At 35.0% G+C, this 20,264-nt stretch overlaps 1 long non-coding RNA gene across 1 annotated transcript in view; it reads right to left on the bottom strand.

The window, feature by feature from the left end:
- Nucleotides 1–18,943, bottom strand: part of LOC129492109 (uncharacterized) — a 52,711-nt gene extending 33,768 nt beyond the window's left edge. Inside the window, exons 1-3 of the long non-coding RNA XR_008660732.2 lie at nt 17,924–18,943; nt 9,340–9,460; nt 1,752–1,830 (exon numbers count right to left, since the gene is read on the bottom strand). This is a non-coding gene — a long non-coding RNA (uncharacterized lncRNA). The remainder of the gene's footprint in view (nt 1–1,751; nt 1,831–9,339; nt 9,461–17,923) is intronic.
- Between the last annotated feature and the right edge of the window lie 1,321 nt (nt 18,944–20,264).

Raw genomic sequence — 20,264 nt, 5'->3', positions numbered from 1 at the left:
AGTATGCTGGTCTACTAGATATTTTGGTCTCTTTCAATGGGAGAAGCTCTTCCTGACTGTGTCTACTTGGCCATCTTTAACATTCCTCCTGGTTTGCTTATTAAGACCCCAAAATGAGTAGGAAAATTGTTAACAAGACTTTAGTGAAAGTTAGCAATTAAAATGTAGAAATAAAATCTGGCCATCATTGAATTTAATGTAATATTTAATACAATACCAAATGTCCTTGTGTATCAATAATGCTTAGTACAATAAAAAATGGCTGCCCTACAGAATCCACAGAATGACTAGCTAACTGAACAGATCAAGAGGAGTAAGGCAAAGCCCAGACCTCGCCACAGTAACAGTGTGGGTGGCACAGCTTATGCGTTCACCATCAGACACTCTCCAAATGCCACTCATATCTAGAAATAGCCCATTTAGCAGCTAAAAAATCATGATTGTCCTTGAACCTTTGTACAGTTATCTCAGATGTCAAATCCTAAATACGATCATCCAATTGTCTACACTGAGGCCGCAAGTCCACATTATAGCTCTCTCTGGAGTGGAAGAGAACATATTTATTCTATAGTACTTTTGTAGTGAGAGGTGGAATACCTTTGACCTATCTTGGAATTTTCTCCCAATAAAAATAATTATTTTTTGGCCAAAAAATGCAAATGACTGCTATATTCTAGCTGACATTTTTTTGTGTATGATCAGTTTAGTAATGATACTTTTCATGTTGCTGTCAACCCATATACTATGTGAATTTAAGAAGACACATGTGTAAGATCACAACATCCTGAGGACAGAATTCTGAGGATTGTTTTTTCTATTACAGCTTCATTGGTTAGCCTATGCCCTGCAGAAAATGCAAGTTACATTTTCTACCCACAGTTAGCTTCAGGAAAAGAAGTATTCCATAAGCCAATTATCTATGGTTCCACAAACACTGAGAAAAGGTACAACGTCTTTGGTTGTTGGTCAGTCTTAAAAGTAGTGGCTCAGCTAACATTCAAACCACCTGACAAGCAGCAAGCTGCACATTAAATATTATTCCTTTCTCTTTTATTTTCTGCCAATTATAAAAGTAATATCTATTTATCACATAAATTTGCAAAAATTAGAAATTTTTGAAGAAGAAAATAAAAAAAACACCTGAAATCCAATGGCAGGTAACCATGCCACTTTTTTATATCTCCCAATGTTTTTCTGTTTTGGTATTTATTTTTAAATAGGGTTATATTACAGACATTTTATAATGTGTGTATGCTTAGCATAAAAATATATTTTAAGTAGTTTCCTTCATTCTATATATTCTTTGAGGACAGCTTTTTTCACTCTTCTATTTCATAGATGTATCTCATCATTTCAGCCTTACTGTTGAACATTTAGATTCTTACCACTATTTTGCTAATTTTAACTGACATGTTTTAAGTTACTCGCCCAGCCTACAATGAATTGCTCATGTCTGAGAACATTCCTCCCTCACTCCTGATTGTTTACTGTTTTATGTCTAATATAGTGTCCAGTCTCTGTCAAATTGTATATGCTCATATATTTTGAATAAATTCATAGGAAGTTGTGGTGGGACCATGTAAATATGTCTTATTTCATGGCCCTGTCTACCGCCCATAACTTGGATCAGGGGAGCACACTTAGTTCAAGCTGAGCTAATGAGGCTCCCTTCCCTGGGAATAAAATGAAGCTAAGTAAATGTAGTCTCAGACTTTGCTGGTTTCTTTAACAGGGATGTAAAAATAACGTACGTTGTGATTAGACTCTCTTCTTCCGGGTGGACTATATAGCAGACAAAGCTAGGCTGCGGAAAACCATGAAGCAGATGTGCTGAAATAAAAAAGTTAAGAGATAAAGAAAGTGCTAAAGACGAGTTCCCTGATTATTCTTAAAACAGTTTTCCTTCTACTTATAAAAAATCAAAAATATATTCTTTATTATCAGTTGGTCTCAATCCTTAATGTACCTCAGAATTGCCAAACATGTTTGTTAAAAATTCAGATGCTCTGTTCAACCCTAAAAGATTTTCATCCAGTGTGTTTCGAGTGGTCCCAGAAATTTGCATATTTATTAAGTATTTCAGTTAAGTGTAGTGCAGGTGGTATGAGAACTACTGCTTGCAAAGCAGTGCATTGACTGTGCCATGTTCCCTCTTTAGTGCTTCCTCTGAACTCCTTTCCTCCAGGCTTCTTTCCCAACTCATCATTATCTAACCCTTCCCAAAAAACAAATCTCCCTTTTAAGCATTATATACATTTGCTCATATAATATTATGTGATGCAAGTAAAAAATTATCTCTGATTCTCCTCTAGCTAGTCATCTATCAACCACGTGTCTAAATTTCCAAAAACGGAAGTCATGTTACAATAGATTTTATTTAAATTGGGGCTACTCATTTAAGCGAAGGTCCATGTATTTCAGTAACTTTTGTCCTCCAAGAAGAAACAATAAAATAAGTTTTGTTTTCTGTCACCCTCTTTAGATAGTTCTCCTGAAGCCAAAAGGAAATTTACTGTTGAATTACCTGTAGAAATTCACATATTTAAACTCACTGTAAGAGGCAAATTCACAAAATGAATACACACTAAACACTTGGCACTGCAATTTATAAAGCTTTTATGATTTTGTACTTATTATCAGAAGATAACTTTACTGCCATCAGTAAGCATTAATTGCCAGTGTCATTTGGATATGATGATAAGACAATAGGAATTAACCCAAATATCTACCTATAAAGCCGAATATTTTTTATTTTATTAGCAAGTAAATCTTACTAATGGAATACATTTAGTCTTCTAAACATGCCAGGCTATTTAGTTCCATTTATAAGATTGCAATGAGAGTTAATGAGGAAGCATAATTATCTGACTCATGTTTATATTCTCTTCCTCTCATTTTTATTTTTAGCTCCTTCATGTCTTATTTTTTAAGATGGATGCTATTCTGCTTAACTCTTCTATTTTATTATAAACCAAATATGCCATAAATAAGCATGTTATACAAGAATAATTGTTTATTCTTCTCTCTGAACCATTCAACTTCCTTCTGTGACAGGCAGCAGAGTCAAGCAAATGAATGTTGAGAGGCACTATGTATTCATCAGACAAACACACATTAAGGCTGGATATTATAAACTAGAAATTGTATTAACATTTTGGTCATCAAATCTGCTTAATTAAATTTAATTGTGTTTTCCCTCGCATTATAGCAATTGCACACTAACCACATTGTCTTTCCTGTCCTAGAAAAGAAAACATTATTCCAGGAAAGTCAACAATTTAGATTTTCAAAGTCAGATGTATCTTTGAGAAGAATAATTATCTCTTATTACCAAGGAAAGAAATAAGGAAGATTATTGTGTTATTTTGATGGTGCCAGGGAAATGGTCAACATAAGGTATTAAAGTGCTTCTATAGGCCACTATTAATTAATTAATTATCATGTAAGTGCTGCCATCTGTCAACTTGGTATGATTTTTCTATAGGGTGAATGACACACTCAGGAATCATCAAGTCAAACCAGTCAAACAAGAAATATAGATTTGATGATCAGACAACAACAACCCACATTTATAATAGTTAAGTGCTTTGCATTTTTTAGGTTCTAATGGACATTGTTCACTGCAGAAATGCAAGCACAAACAACTTAGACATGCAATATATATAAAATGCATAACAATAAACAGCATTATATAATTTTAAACAAGGGAGAAAACTATAGTCCTACTGCGAATTTAAGAAGGTGTTATTGAAGGGAAGACATATTAACTGGTCAGGATAACAAACTTGGGACAGAAATGTCCTTGAAGGGTAACAGACCTTGGCAGCTATAACTTTAACCAGTATTCCCCGGTCCATGCAGGCAAAAGTGAAGTGCTAAATGTTCAGTCAAGACTAACGTGCCATCTAGCTTATTGATGAAGGTGACTAGAGCATGGCTATGCTGAGACTGTGTGTTCCTGGTAACTACAAGGATGAAAACTCTTGCCATTAGCATGAGGGAATGTTTCTTCCATGGAATATCTGCTACTGCTCTTGTTTTCTTAAAAAAAAAAAACATAATTGGTAATTATATTATTGCTCTGAGTAAGACAGAAGGCACAAACATATCAGTATGTATTTCCTTACCATTCAGGTTGTTTTTGTGTACCAAAAATATATCAATTTGTGTGCAATACAAATTGTGCCATTTCTCTGACAGGACAGGTCATAAATGAAACATAGTGGCTGTTCACAATGTGCACCGGTTGCTTACAGTTCCGTTTGTGAAAAAAAAGTGTATGCCTTCTCTCGTGACAACTCCACTGATTTACTCATGATGTACTATAGTTTGAGTTTAAAAAGTTACAGACACACCCACCAAGATTTTAGGAGGTCCTTTTGTTTTATGTCAACCATTTCAGCGTTAAGATATAACTTGGCATAATGAGTCTTAGCCTGAGGGGGAGCATAACTTGCCAAATGTAGAGAAAGATAAATTTGGCTGCTCCAGTATTACCACAGAGAGATTAATATGTAAAATTTCTCTTGCTCATTTAGATGTTTTATTATCAGCTTCCAGCCTACCCATACATTTCAAAATGGACCTATCTCTAAAATTAATAAAGTATTTTAATGGAGATATATTCATACTTTTCTTCCTGGGATATTTCTAAAGAAAAAAGCATTGTGACCCTTTGAAAATGAATGAAATGCCATTGATTCTACAATCGGTTTCCAAGAAATGTATTTACAAATAATTTATTTTTATTAGTAGACATTAGCAATAATGTGCAGAATATGAGACTTAAGATCTCTTGTCTAAAGGTACTGAAATCTGCTTAAGTGTGTAGACCATGGCTTCTTAACCTTGGCATTACTGACATTTTGAGTCAAAAAATCATTTGCTGTCTGGGTCTGTCTGTGCACTGTAGAATGGTTAGCAGCATCTCTGGCCTCTACCTTTGTGAAAACCAAAGAAAATTCAAATATTTTGATATTGCCCAAAGTCCCTTGTTTGAGAACTAGTACCACTGAATTTGTGCTCAATAGCTATGTAACAAATACCCCCAAAATTAGCTATTTAAAACAGGAAACATTGCCTCACAATTTCTGTGGATCAGGGATTTGGATATGGCATAGGTAGATCCTCTGTTTTGAATATCTCAAAAGACTGCAGTCAAATTGTCTGCCAGGGCTCGGGTCTCATCTGAAGATTCAACTGGAGAAGGATCCAGTTCTGAGCTCATCTCATTATTGGAAGCTTTCAGCTTCCATAGAGCTGTTCCTGGAGAGACTGATGGCCTAAGTTCCCTGCTGGCTTTTGGCTGGAGGCACCCCTAATTCCTTTCCATGTGGAACTCTCCCATATGAAAGCTTATTCACCAAATTGTACAAACTAACAAAGCAATATCAAGAATCTACTAGCAAGATAGAAGTGACTAGAAGTGGCAGTCCTTCATTATTTTTATATTCGATTGGTAAGAATGAAGTTACACAAGGGGAGGGTCTTACATAAAGCCATGAATACTAGGAAGTGGAAAATATTGGGGCCATCTTAGAGTCTGCCTAACTCAATCAAATTGGCAACACTTGACAACTAGCAAACTATGTCAGTATTATGCAGTCTTTTGCATAATACTGGGACAACCACAACTGCCCCCCCTTCCCAACCCCTGCTGAATAACCAGTATTGTATGCACTGTGCAATTATGATATAAGGACAGTATGAAAAACTATGCACTAAGTAAAAGAAGTCTCAAATCTACAAGACACAGCTATATGATTGGGAGAGAAGGTAATTTTACAGAGTGATGAAAAATGCTGGTTTTTAAACAGGCTCACATCTTACCTTCATCTATAGTAAAATGAGGGTAGAAGAATTTAGCTAAGCCAAAAAGGATGTTTTATAAAGAAGTGGTATTCTAAAGCATCAAGCTCCACTCCCCTTTTCCCTTCAGTTACCAGAAGAACATTGGCCAGAGTAGTTTGACCTAGATAGCACAGAAATACACAATTGTTTTGGTTTGCTCTCTTTTGCTACATTTGTCAAATTCAAACTTTTCTTTTCACCACAACTTATAACACATTTTATATCATAACCCAGAACACGCGTACACCTTCCACACCCCCACCCACACAGACACAGAAAGAGACAGAGAGAGAAAGAACTAAACATTTTACAAAACATTACTCACCTCCTGAACTATTCTGCTTCTATCATATTCTAGTCTATTCTTCTATATTATCTTATTATATTCTGTTTCAATTTAAAAAGTATGGTCAAGATTTACTAAATTATTAAATTGATTTCATGTCCCACTAATTTATACTAACTGTTTAGACACTACTCATCTACTCCAAGCTGACAGTCAGATGCTGCTCAAGTTCTCACAAGTAATTAAATCCACAAGACTGAATTGAGTCTAGAGAGACACATGGAAAGAATTGTCCCATTATATGTTCCCACTATGGGCATCTAAGCAAGAAATTTTAAAAGCGTAAGCCAGAGAAAAGCTTTTTCTTTTACTCTATCTATTCATTTGTTACATATCATGCATGTAACAATCTTAATGACAAGCTTCCCAGTAGATGATGTCAGCATGGATTTCTCATTATTTTCTTTCTTCTTTTGGCCACTGAAGATGCAACTGTACTTTAGTTCATTTAACTTCTACCTCTTTATGATCTGTATAAATAATAAGTATACCAGGTATAAAATTGAGCAGGTCTTTTTAATAATACCTTATTCATTTTCCTACAGAATTTCCTGCAGAATCCAAACTATCCTGACAGCATTGACCTTTTAAACAAGAAGTCCAACAAATAAGAAAAAAGTTTACTTTTGTTTGATCAATGTTGGTGCAAAAGATAACATAATACATAGATAAGGAAGGGATAAAAGTCCATTGGGTCAAATTCATTGATATCTCTGGGTCACATTTTAAAAAATAAACTAAGCTACTAGTGAGTTTAGCACTCTTGGCCATCCATCACTGAGTATTTCAGGTGAACAGCAGCATCTGTTAACATATTTAAGTTTAGAAAAATCATCTGTGTACCTGGAGGTTAGTAATGCTAACTGACCCACTAAGTATATATACCTGAGACTTTGGCTTCATTAGCACCTTGAATGCTAACTAGAGATCTACAGAGAGAAAATGAAGCAGTTCAGTAATTTTGTCTTTGGATGATGTCAAAGGTTAGAATTATTATTATTATTTTGAGACAGCGTCTCACCCTGTCACCCAGACTGTAATGCAGTGGCACAATCGTGGCTCACTGCAACCTCCGCCTCCCAGGTGCAAGTGATTCTCCAGCCTCAGCTTCCCAAGCACCTGGAATTACAAGCTTGTGCCACTACTGCCTGGCTAATTTCTGTATTTTTAGTAGAGATGGGGTTTCACCATGTGGGCCAGGCTGGTCTTGAACTCCTGATCTCAAATGATCTGCCCGCCTCGGTCTCCCAAAGTGCTGGGATTACAGGCGTGAGCCACCATGCCCAGCCAGAATTATTTGTTAATTTTAAAGATCTTTATGTAACTGCTTAAGTATAAACTAAAATTGCATATTTTGGCATGTCTGAAAGGCTGGTGGGAAAGAAAGAGCAAAGAAAAGCATATATTACATTGTTTTAAAACTCTTAGAAATCACAAAAAATAAAATTTAGCTTTTCAGATTTTAAGGTTTTGAGCATTAGTGCACAGTGCCTACTTTGAAGGCTGTTTGAAGGCGACGTGTTACAGTATAAATATTACGACTTTACAAAACTCTGTCTATCCCAGTTTTTCGTTTGTGGTGTCTTAACCACCCCTGTCTGCACTAGGTGGTGGTGGGGGTTGATCTGCAAACTCTGTTTCCCAGAGTACTTTTTAGATGGCCAACTCTGAGTGTGATCAATAAGAGGCACTACTGGGAGACAAGAGAGAAATCAGGAGAGGAACAGACATATTCATCTTTCTCTTTCTCTTACTCTCATTCTGATTCTCACTCTAGTTTTCCTTAGTCTGACATTGCCTCTAGAGCATTGGTTACTAAACGTTAGGCCTCTGTCTGTGCTCTGAGATTCTTCTCCTTAACACTTCTTCACTTGTGTTCTCCCAGCCTTGCAGGTAGGAACTGCTTCTGAGAGTTTCTAATTCCTGAGTTAACACATAACTTTTGCTTTCTCCATTTTCAAAGATCCGTGCAACACATCAATTCCTTGTGTTAAATATTTCCTATTTGAAATACTTGTGAGGTTTTTTTCCTGATTATAAGCTACCTGATAGAAATTTAGGTTTAAATATTACCATTGGCACTAACTAAATGGATAATCCTGAGTATATTATTTAAATATTTTGGGCTTTATATCTGATAATAGGACAGAAAAAATATGATAAGATAGTGTATTATTATGCATATACTAATGCACAAAGTTCATAAGTATTCAAAAATTATTAAGAATAATCATTATAACATATATTTCCATACCATTTAAAAATATCTAGTAAATTGATACTGCATATAAAACAGTAAAGTTAACTGAGTATGTTGTGTGTTACTTTGTGTGAAGCAACAAAGAAGTAGCTCAATTGATTAAATACTGGCTTGGAAATTATCACCCTCATTTCAAAATTTTACTTGATGGCTACATTTCATGCTGACATCTTATATTTATAAAGATCACGTTGAATAGAAGCTAAAAATATCCTGTAACAGATCTCCAAAGATCTACTTGATGGGATGGATCAGCATGAAATCTGCATGTGAACTGGAATGTGCAGGCCTGAACAGGTCTTTTTGTATACCATATGGGATATATTTACTTTTCAAAGAAAAAACTATATAGCAAGTTTATGTAACACATTTGTCTTTTTAAGTTTTTTTTGGCAATAACTAAAGACTTGCAGAAAGTTGCAAAAATAGTACAAAGAGATCTAGCATACTTTTCACCAATTCTCCCAATGGTTACATTTTACATAATTATGACATAATACCAAGATGTTGATTAATACATACACATATACAGTTTGATTGCAGAAATTAGACCTAGTGTTTAATAGATCAGTAGGATGATTATAGTTTACAAAAATCTACTCTATATTTCAAAATAGCTAGAAGAAATAATTCTTACATTTCTAACATAAACACAAATGTTTAAAGTGATGGATATCCCAATTACACTGATTTGATCTTAACAAATTCATGAATCTATTATATTATCATATGTGTTCAGAAAATGGATACATCTATTCTGTATCAATTTTTTAACTGAGGAAATTAACATTGGTACAACCTATATGCATAGTTTCATCCATTTTATCACATTTTAACTGTTTAATTACAAAATTAACTGTTTCCTTACCATGAAACACCTTACCTTCCTTTAAGCCCCTTTGTCCTTTACAGTTTATGATAAAATTGTCTTAAATATGTCCTTTACATATATTGAGAATGACATCAAACAAATTTTATAATTTTCTTCAATCATCAAATGCAATCTAGAAATTCATGAGAAGGAAAGTTTATAGTATTTGTCTACGTTTTTCAGGTGTCATTTCATCTTCCAAGATTCTTTTTATCATGTTCATTTTGTCTCAAAAACTTTTTTAGCCATTACATTAACAAAAATTATGAATACATCATAGGGGTATGTATTTGTGATACACATGAGATATTCTGATACAGGCATACAATGAGTCATAATCACAACAGGATAAATGAGGTATATTATCACCACAAGGATTTATCATTTCTTTGTGTAACAAACATTCCAATTATACTCTTCTAGTTATTTTTAAATGTACAATAAATTATCGTTGACTGTAGTTACCCTGTTATGCTATCAAATGCTAGATCTCATTCCTTCTATCTAGTATAGCCACGTTTAAGAGGAAATATCTGGTGATAAATTATCATAATTTTCCTTCACTTGAGAATATCTTACTTTCCCTTTCATTCTTAAAGGATATTTTGATGGGTATAGAAGTCTGGGTTATTCAAATTGTTTTACTCCTATATATAAGGTGTTATTTATCTTTGGCTACTTCAAGCGTTTTTTTTTTTTTTTTTTGGAACTGAGTCTCACTATATTGCCCAGGCTGGAGTGCAGTGGCATGATCTTGGCTCACCGCAACTTCCGTCTCTTGGGTTTAAGTGATTGTCGTGCCTCAGTCTCCTGAGTAGCCGGGATTACAGGCACCTGCCACCACACCTGGCTAATTTTTTGTATTTTTAGTAGAGAAGGGGTTTCACCATGTTGCCCAGGCTGGTCTTGAACTCCTGACCTCTAGTGATCCACCTGCCTCGGCCTCCCAAAGTGCTGGGATTATACCTGTGAGCCACTGCGCCCAGCCTTTTGTCTTTATTTTTCAGAAATTTAATTATGATTTATTTTGACTTGGCTTTCTGTTTTATGCTGTTTAAATTTCTTTTTGAATCTGTAAGTGTATGTCTTTTGCCAAATTTGGGGAACTTCTAATCATTATTTCTTTGAATAATTTTTCAGCCACACTCTTTTTATACTCTCCTTCTGGAAATCCAGTTGTACAAATGTCAGATAATTTCTTACAGTTCCATAGATTCCTGAGGTTCTTTTCATTTTGTTTTTCTATTTATTCTTTTTCTTATTTATATTGGGTAATTTCTATTGTTACATCTTCATGTTCATGGATTCCACTGATTCCCTCCTTTATCTTTTACATTGTTTTTAAGATCACTCATTAACGGTCTTTTCTTTTTTCATTATTTTAAATCTTATCTACATTTTCATTTCTTCTTTATATTATTTATTTCTTTGCTGATATTTTCTGTTTTTCAGTGTGGTTAAATCAAGTTCATAATTGAACTTTGAAACCTTTATGATGGCTGCTTTAAAATCTTTGTTAGATAATCCTAGCATCTATGTCATCTTACTGCTGGAATCTTTTCTCATTCAAGTCAATATTTTCTTGGCTTTTGATATGACAAGTGAGTCTTTATTGTATACTGGACATTTTGGGTATTACATTATTAGACTCTGGATTTTATTTAAATCTTCTGTTTTAGTAAGTCTCCTCTGACACTATACTAGCAGAAAAAGGGGGCTACCACTTGTCAGGAGCATGATAATCTAAGATTTCTGTGTGGCCTATGCTCACACCATGAGTATCACAGGCTCTTTACCACCAGTCAAGGAAGGAAGTTCAGCTTTTCACTCAGTCTTCTCTGATGTGATTCCATCTGGAGGCAGAGTGGAAGGGATTGCTCATGATAGACTGGAGTGGTGCGGGTCTAGACTTGCCATTTAGCTTTTGCTGACACGAGTGGGTTGGAGTATGGCCCTTTTCCACAGTGTTTGGCTCAGATAGGAGAGTTATTCAAGTTTTCTTACTTGCAGTTTGATCATTTTCCTGTCCTTTGGCTAAATTGAACAGACTTGTGAGTGTGTGTGTGTGTCTTTTGTTGGTTTGCTTTTTGATATGTTACTGTATTAGTCTGTTCACACACTGCTATAAATAACTACCCAAGACTGGGTAATTTATAAAGAAAATAGGTTTGTCTCACAGTTCTATAGACTGTACAGGACATGGCTGGGGAGGCCTTAGGAAACTTACAATTATGGCAGAAGGGCAAAGAGGAAGCAAATACATCTTCACATGGCAGCAGGAGAAAGAGACAGAAGAAAAAGAGGGGAAGTTCTATACATTTTTAAACCATCAGTTCTCATGAAAATCCACTCACTATCATGAGAACAGCAAAGGGGAAATCCGCCCCCATGAGCCAATCACCTCCCACTAGGTGTCTCCTTCTACATTAGGAATTACAATTAAAAATGAGATTTGGGTGGAGACCCAAACCATATCAGTTCGTTTTTGTGTTCCCAAGCTGCTGGCTTCCTTAGTTCCCAGTCCTAGATATATGAGGCAAAAAGAAAAACATACAAACTTTTACTGTATTATGTCTTGGACCCTAAGGTCCACAACTGATCTGCCATCTTTTCTACCTTTCAGAATTTCCTTATGTTTGTTTTATATATAACCTCCAGGGACTTCAGCTGTGTTTATCAAGAGCAATATGAAGAACTAAATATATTCCATCTTTGTCTGGAAGTCAAAATATATTCCATCTTTGTCAGAAGTCCCTAGCCTGGTTGATTTTGAAAGAACAATGCATTTCTAATAAATATTGTTTTTCTAAAAAATATGCCCAAATTGTTCTTTGTCTTTTTTTAAATTTTATATACAGGGGTTATGCATGCAGATTTTTTACACGAATCTGTAATAAATACTGTTTGTACCAAAAAATTTTTAGAATGTTGCTTTAACAAAAAACAATAATTAGTGGTTAGAATTTCAATAATAAAAGTTGTTTAATCATGATACAAATAAAGAATAAAATGTAAGCATCCATGGGCAAATTTAGCATTTAAACATTCTAGCTCCTGCTCAAGAGTAATGACTTTATTTCTCCTATCACCAACAGCAATATCAAAGCCCAGGGCTTCTAACACCTTTTTATCATCTTTATCACTATTATCAGCCATTGGTATAATGAAATAGAATCCAAGAACTTTCTTCTCATCTCAAGTCCCTATGGTAAAGAGCTAGTTCTATACTGCCTATACCTTATAGCTAAGAGTGAAAGCATACTTTGACTGTTGTTCAGTCAAATGATTTATTTAAATATGTGTATTACGAAAACTCACTATATAGGAGATATGTCTATAAACATTAAACATACATTAATACTTGTAATGCCCATAGCCTTGCACACATACACACAAACTTGCAATCATAGCTTTCAAGCATTTTGTCTTGATTAATTAATTTGCTCCACAGATCTTATTGTTCCTTATATTCTCATGATTCAAAGGCAATGAACAGTTCTTAGTCAAGAAAATATGTTATAACATAAAATATACAGAAATTAAAGTTTTCTCTGCCACTTAAATCCATTTGTTCAATAAATATTAAGCAGCTGCTACAGTCATGTGTTGCTTAATGATGAGAATATGTTGTGAGAAATGCATTGTTAGATGCATTGTTAGGTGATTTTATTGTTGTGTGAATACTGTAGAGTGTGCTTCTACAGTTCTAGATGTTACAGCCTGCTATACACCTAAGCTATATGTTATAGTCTATTGCCCTCAGAATACAAATCTGTACAGCATCATGCTGTAGGGATGTTACTATGTTGAATGCCATAGGCAATTGTAACACATTGACAAGTATTTGTGCATCTAAATATATCTAAACATAGAAAAGGTAAAATAAAAATATGGTATTATAATCTTATATGATTATACAGACTGTATATGTTGTATATGGGGTCTGTCATTGACTAAAAGGTTATTAAATGGTTCATGACTGTGTATGCGAGATACTGGAGATATAATGTTAATACAAGACTTTATTTGCCCTCCTAACTTTAGGAATTTGAATTTCATTTGAAGAGACAAACTGCCAAGACCAGCTCGGTGGGGGAGACCCTAACCCAGCAGCACTAGCGGAATTAAAGACATACACACAGAAATATAGAGTGTGGAGTGGGAAATCAGGGGTCTCACAACCTTCAGAGCTGAGAGCCTTGAACAGAGATTTGCCCACATATTTATTGACAGCAAGCCAGTCATAAGATTTACTAAAAGTATTCCTTACGGGAAATAAAGGGATGGGCCAAAATAAAGGTATGAGTCTGGCTAGTTATCTGTAGCATGAACACGTCCTTAAGGGACAGATCGCTCATGCTATTGTTTGTGGTTTAAGAACACCTTAAGCAGTTTTCTGCCCTGAGAGGGCCAGGTGTTCCTTGTCCTCATTCTGGCAAACCGAAAAGCTTCCAGAATGGGCGTCAAGGCCATCACGAACATGTCACAGTGCTGCAGAGATTTTATGTCCAGTTTTGGGGCCAATTTATGGCCAGATTTGGGGGCCTGGTTCCCAACAACAAAGAAAATATTTATGAAAGTATGTCAAAGAGTGTATCCAGGAAAATAAGTTACAAGAATAGCAGTCTCAACAATCTATAATCTTAGTTTGACATTTACTCAAGCATTTTCCTAGAATCATTTAGTTATTATTATCCACAGTTCATTATTTTTTTCAAACTCCTATTCACATGCCAAGTGTTAAGAATAAGGATTTGTTTTTTGACAAACTGAACTCTTAGAGAAGGAGTTGATTAAAACCTTTTGCCCACACGACCCTCATTGCTAAGTTTAATATTTCAAAAATATCTAGTCAAAATTATTTTTGAACAAAACTTACACTTTTCATTAAATAGTTCATTTTCCAAACTAATTGAAGATGTCGAACTTAGTTCATAATCTATTAGCAAACTAAATGGTGTAATGCCTTAATAATATTTAGGCCATATTAAATGGAACCAGAAATAATAGTAGATATGGCATTGGCCTAATAACACAGCCTTGGGCTCATATGTAAAAGTATATATTCACTGGGCCTTCATGCTGCCACCACTGTGATTCGGTGGGGAAAGGCAGCTTAGGAATCCAAAACTGGTCTCATCATACTTGTGTGACTTTGAGCAAAGTACTGAAGCTCCCTAAGGCTTTCCTCTCATCTCTCCAAATGGGGTTGTGGTGAATATTAAGTGCAATCGAATGTATAAAATTTCATTTTCTTTGTGCTACTGTTGCTACCCTGGTCTCTGCCAGACTCCAGATGAAAGCAGCAGCGGACAGAGGACATTCTCAGGAAAGACTAGAGGATGGTCTCGATCTCCTGACCTCGTGATCCGCCCGCCTCGGCCTCCCAAAGTGCTGGGATTACAGGCGTGAGCCACCGCGCCCTGTCTCTACTAAAAATACAAAAAATTAGCTGGGCAAGGTGGTGGGCGCCTGTAGTCCCAGCTACGCGGGAGGCTGAGGCAGGAGAATGGCGTGAACCCCGGGGGACAGAGCCTGCAGTGAGCCGAGATCGCGCCACTGCACTCCAGCCTGGGTGAAAGAGCGAGACTCCTTCTCAAAAAAAAAAAAAAAAAAAGACTAGAGGAAAAGCTGGAGGACAAACATGAGGCTCTCTTACCTCAAATTGCAAGTCATGATAAAAATAGTAAAGAGGAAGATGGCATTTTAGTGACTGTTGGAGGCACATGATCCAGCATGTGTGAATAGCAGTGGCTGGCATGGAGTTAGAGCATAGGCAATAAACCAGCAACCTGGAAAGGTCGTGAATGTGGAGTCCAGTGAGGGAATTAAGAGTATGGCCTTAAAAGAAAGACACTTAGGTATACCTAGACCACAATTGGGCTCTGGAATATTGTTATATTAGGTTTACTCTAAACCTATTTAAACTAAACCATAGTCTCTGACTTTATCTACTTTAATTGGGCAAATAGGCTGTGGAACATATTCATTATTTGCCATTCTTTTTCTTCCCACTGCAAAACAAAGTTTGTGATACCCAAGAAAACTCAAAACATTTATGAAGCCTTTTATTTTACAATAACAATTGGTACTTAAAAGTAAACATTTGTATTTTAAATACAAATGTAATTTATCCTAATTTATTTCAATTAGACAAATCTACCTAAGTACTAATGACTAGATTATTTTTAGTACTATATTCTCATAAATATTTACTTTGGTGCTAGAATTTATTTCACAGGGTATCCTAGACACAATTGAGATAAAATTTTGTTAAAGTCTTTCAATATGTTGAACAAACTGATAATATACAGTAATATACAGGAATAGAAAAGAAGAATTATTATTTTTTAACAGTTCTTTCTTACAATATCTCAATTTCTGGCAGTTAGGACAGGAGTGAGTCAAAATAGCTTTTTACATACCTAAGATATGAATTAGCTGGACGTGATGTCACACGCCTATAATCCCAGCTGCTCAGGAAGCTGAGGCAGGAGAATTGCTTGAATCCAGGCAGAAGCTGTAGTGAGCTGAGATAGTGCTACTGCACTCTAGCCTGGGTGACAGAGCAAGACTCTGTAAAAAAAAAAAATAATAATAATAACATATGGCATAGTTTTCTAATTCCTGACAGAGTTCTCTTTAGATGTGGACATGTCACATATGTAACAGTATTCAGAAATCTAAAACAAACACCAAATTTAGAGATATTACAATCTCAGCATCTTTAAATGGTAAGACATGAGCTGATGAAGTAAAGAGTGCAGACATGATGATGCTAGAATCAAATGCCTCAAGGTAGATTTAAATAACCAATTACATTGTGTTCAAATGGGTTAGACAGGTTTAAGTGGTATTAATGAAACAAATTCAGCAGTACTTTTAAAATCACTCCTACGCATAGCACCTAACCACTTTAAATCTGTCCTTTCTTACTTAGCTGCTATGGCATATCCTTCAGACCATAAAGCTCTTTTCACTTTTCCCAAGGCTCACGTTTCATCTGATGCTTTTCACTGCGTTGCTTAAGAAGGCTAAATTTGCCATGTTAAACTTAATTCACTTTTAAATACTTACACAAATAAAGTTATAAGAATGATTCATTTCATGATCTTGACATTTTTGACCAAACTCAGGAAGCTAAGGATAGACAGTACTGCAGTGTTGAAGAGCAATTAGCAATTAGGAATATTTTAACTGAAAGAAAATCACACAGTATCCTATTTCTTTAAAACGATTTCCCCATTAAAGGGAGGAGAAAAAACCTGACATTGGCTAGTAAAAGTCATTAAAAGAAACATAATACAATTGCAAATAGAAAAAAGTACTGCCAGAAAGAAAATGGTGTGACTAAGATGCCTGCAACTGTAGTTAGCAGTGAAGAACTACAGCACTTTGAACAGTAAATCACATTTACTGCAATATTGGAATGTAGAGTTTTTTCCTCAAAAATATTCTGCCTCCTTTCCTATGCATAAGTGATCCTGGCCATAATTGATCATTATGAATAACCAACCCAACATTTGAGGCATTGATGGAAAATTGATGGCATTCATTTTTGTGATTTCTTATTCTATAAACATCAAGTAATACCATGTAGTTTAGAAACTGGGTACTTTCTTAAAATTAATGAAGCTCTTTAATTCTTCCAAACACAATAGTTAACTATCTAACACAATAGTAAAAGTTCCATTTCCAAGCGTCTAACTGAGCTCATGTAGTGGAGAGTGTATTTTATGAATTGATTCAAAGCAACTCTTTAGGCTGTCACTAAGTAGGTACAGTACAAAGTGATACTGGCCCTATGAGTCAGTTAGTCTTACTCTAGTTAAACATATACAAAGAGAAAGAAAACCATGCAGCATCCTAGAATCTGGGCTTGAAATCAATTTGTGTTGAGAACAAAAATGTCTCCTTTATAAATATTTATAAAATAGGATTTCAGATTATATGTTCAGCATTGAATGATGTATATTATTCTTATTAATGTTTCATAAACATTTGTATAAAAAACAATATGTTTCACCTTGCTTCTAAGTATTAAGTAGAATTATTGCAGCATCTGCTTCCAATGGTTGAGTGCACAAGCTATTCATGCCTTGTCGTAAATTCCATGATGCATTAAGATGTCATTAAATGTACCTTCTGTGGTTGTCTCCTAATTTACATACCTTGTAAATCATCAGGTAAAAATCAAGAGAGCTGGGGAATAATCTCCTACGCTCTTCCCTTCTGCCACAAACTCAGTGCCATTCATAATCTTCATCCTAAACTGTATCCATCTCAAATGCATCTTTGAGACTATGCCTCAGAACACTTGATAATGTATTTAATAAACACAATTATTAATGGTTTCTAAATGGTGTTTATGAGTATAGAAACAAACTTAGGGAGTAGGATAGCAAAGTACAGATAAAGTTAAAAATGCCAGTTAAGTGTGGGGTAAAAAAGTCACCTTTTCAAAGAGCCAGCAAGAAGAAATTGTAAGAAAACTGGGATTAACAGTGTCTCTTTTCTCTCAGTCTTGTTTTTAATGCCCTCACCATATGGTTCCTAGAGCACAGAATCTCTGTATTAAACAAAGCTTAGAGCTCACCTGGTACAACTTCCACCTACTGCAGGATTCCCATAGATTAGTGTCCATCTGTTGTCTGAGCACATCCAGAAATGAGAAGCCCACAATTTTGTAAGAAAGTCCATCCAATCTGTCATTTGGATTAACTTGCTTTTCAGTTCTGGAAGGAAAAACCTTATTTAACTTATGATGCTTTGTTTTCTCCTGTTTCACAATAATGAACAGTGGTTATTTTCCTTCAGTTTTCAGTGGCCAGACTGTAGATTTCTCATGTTAAGCATCACTCCTTTGTTAAAGGACAATGTCATTGCAATATCATTCCTCTGATTTCTGTTACCTAAGGCATTTAGCCCAGAAGCTGCTAATAAAACTAACATCGTTTCCACCTGCCTGCCTAAGTCACAATTGTAAGGATGCTGGGCAATTTTGACTGGGAAGAGTACATTTGCATTTTTAGTAAACTAAACTTAGAACATTAATAATGTTTTTTCTATTGTAGAGAAAGATAGGAATTTTAATGTTGACTATCGCATTTTGATGAAGTTTTGATGAGATTAATATCCAAAAGAAATCTAACATAAAAGATTTTTAGGACAATGTCATTAAGAATGGATAAATATGTATGAATTTTGTATCCAAGACCTTAACAAGAGGAGAATAATGGGGAATAAGATAGGAAGCATAAAGTCATTACTGAGCAATACATGAATCTGAAATGAACCATAATTTTGCCAGATTAAATCAATTTGTTGCATTTTGAATTTATTTCTTCCAGAAGTTTTTTAATAAATAAAATAACCTTTTATTTATAGATCAGATTTTCTTTTTCATATGTTATGTGACATGTGACTTACAGATTGTAACAATTTCAACCACTAAAACCAAAGGTCACTTGTCATAGATTTTAGAAGATGAACCTCTAAAGCTTTGCCTTAGAGAGGAGAGGAAGACATGGTTACCAAATGATAGACAGTTTTTAAAACACTGTGACATGTACAACAGACCTCAGCTCCTTGTTTTTCCTTGCTTTTTTTTTTTTTTTTTTTTGCTCAAAATGCATACATTGGTCTTTGTAACAGTGACTTCTTGAACTGCTGTTGAAAGGAGCATGGTGAGAAATGGGAATTTCTTGCAGTATCTAATCCATATTAAAAGCACCAAGTTTCCTTTTGTTTCTGTCCCTCAGAAAAACACTACAGTGTCCCAAGGAATCAAGGGAAGGGAAGACGATGCATATGGGGTAGAGAGGTCAGCCATAGGAGAGCAGAGAAAGTTGTTTCCTTTTTAATATGTATTAAAATATTGTGCACTGCTTTAATAGAGCATTTTGCAACATGTTTTTCTTTTGAGGTGCACTGCAGGCAATTCCAAGAAGCAGGTATCAGGAGAAAAATACAGGCAGCAGAAACAAATCGAAGTGTACCAGCTTCTCTGACATTTTTCTCCTCTTCCATCTGTGAGGTTTCTTTGGGCACACCAGGTCTAGAAAACCAATTTTAAATGTCACTCTCATCAGAACACAATCATATTTTCTATCAAATGGAAAAGCAGATTCATTCTCAATAATAACACGTATACAAGATTAAACCTGTGTTAACTCAGCTTCTCAGAAGGAATTAAGATCCTGTTAATGTCAGAGAAAACAAGTACACACTTCCCACATGTTATGATTTAGAAACTAAATTTTCCTTGTATCCTAATCAGTGACAATTATTTAGAAGTCTCGGAAATGAGTTTATGTAGACAGTAGAAGCCTGGAAAGCTAATATAAAAAAGTTCACAGAGAGAAAAAAATTTTTTTTTAGATTTCAAAGTCATAAGTTTTTGCATGGTGGATTTCACAGAACAAATATCAAAGATACTTGCAGATTACACCAGGCCTCTGAGTCAATCTCAGATTTACATAAATTGAAAAATAGAAAATATCTTTAAAATCACCCATCTTCTCCCTAGTCATCAGAAAAGAAAATTGAGACTTCCTTCCTTACCTTGCGCTTATCCAAGGGAAACTGGACACTTGGTAGTAGAAATAGGACCAAAGCTCTTGGCTCCCATTTTTCACTCAGTGTTTTTTCTTTTACACAACATACTGAAAAGTCCAACAGCTTTGCATTCCCTTTTTGTAACTTTAACCATGTGAATCCTGAGTACCAGAAATCATAATATTTCAAAATAATAATGATATATATCATGCTTTGCTTTCTATATATACACTTTACTAGGTAATTTGGATTCATTTATTCTAACTTATTTGAGTAAAGTTTGATTGAAAACAAACCTTTTACACAAGCTTAGAAAATGACTCATGAGTCTAGAGTTACAGAGACTAATCTCAGGAACAGTAGCAGTTAGAAAATTCTAA

This window comes from Symphalangus syndactylus, chromosome 10 (genome assembly GCF_028878055.3).
Source record: "Symphalangus syndactylus isolate Jambi chromosome 10, NHGRI_mSymSyn1-v2.1_pri, whole genome shotgun sequence".
Classification (NCBI taxonomy): Eukaryota; Metazoa; Chordata; class Mammalia; order Primates; family Hylobatidae; genus Symphalangus; species Symphalangus syndactylus.
Note: the sequence above shows the minus strand (reverse complement) of the source record. Positions and strands in the feature narration are given on the sequence as shown.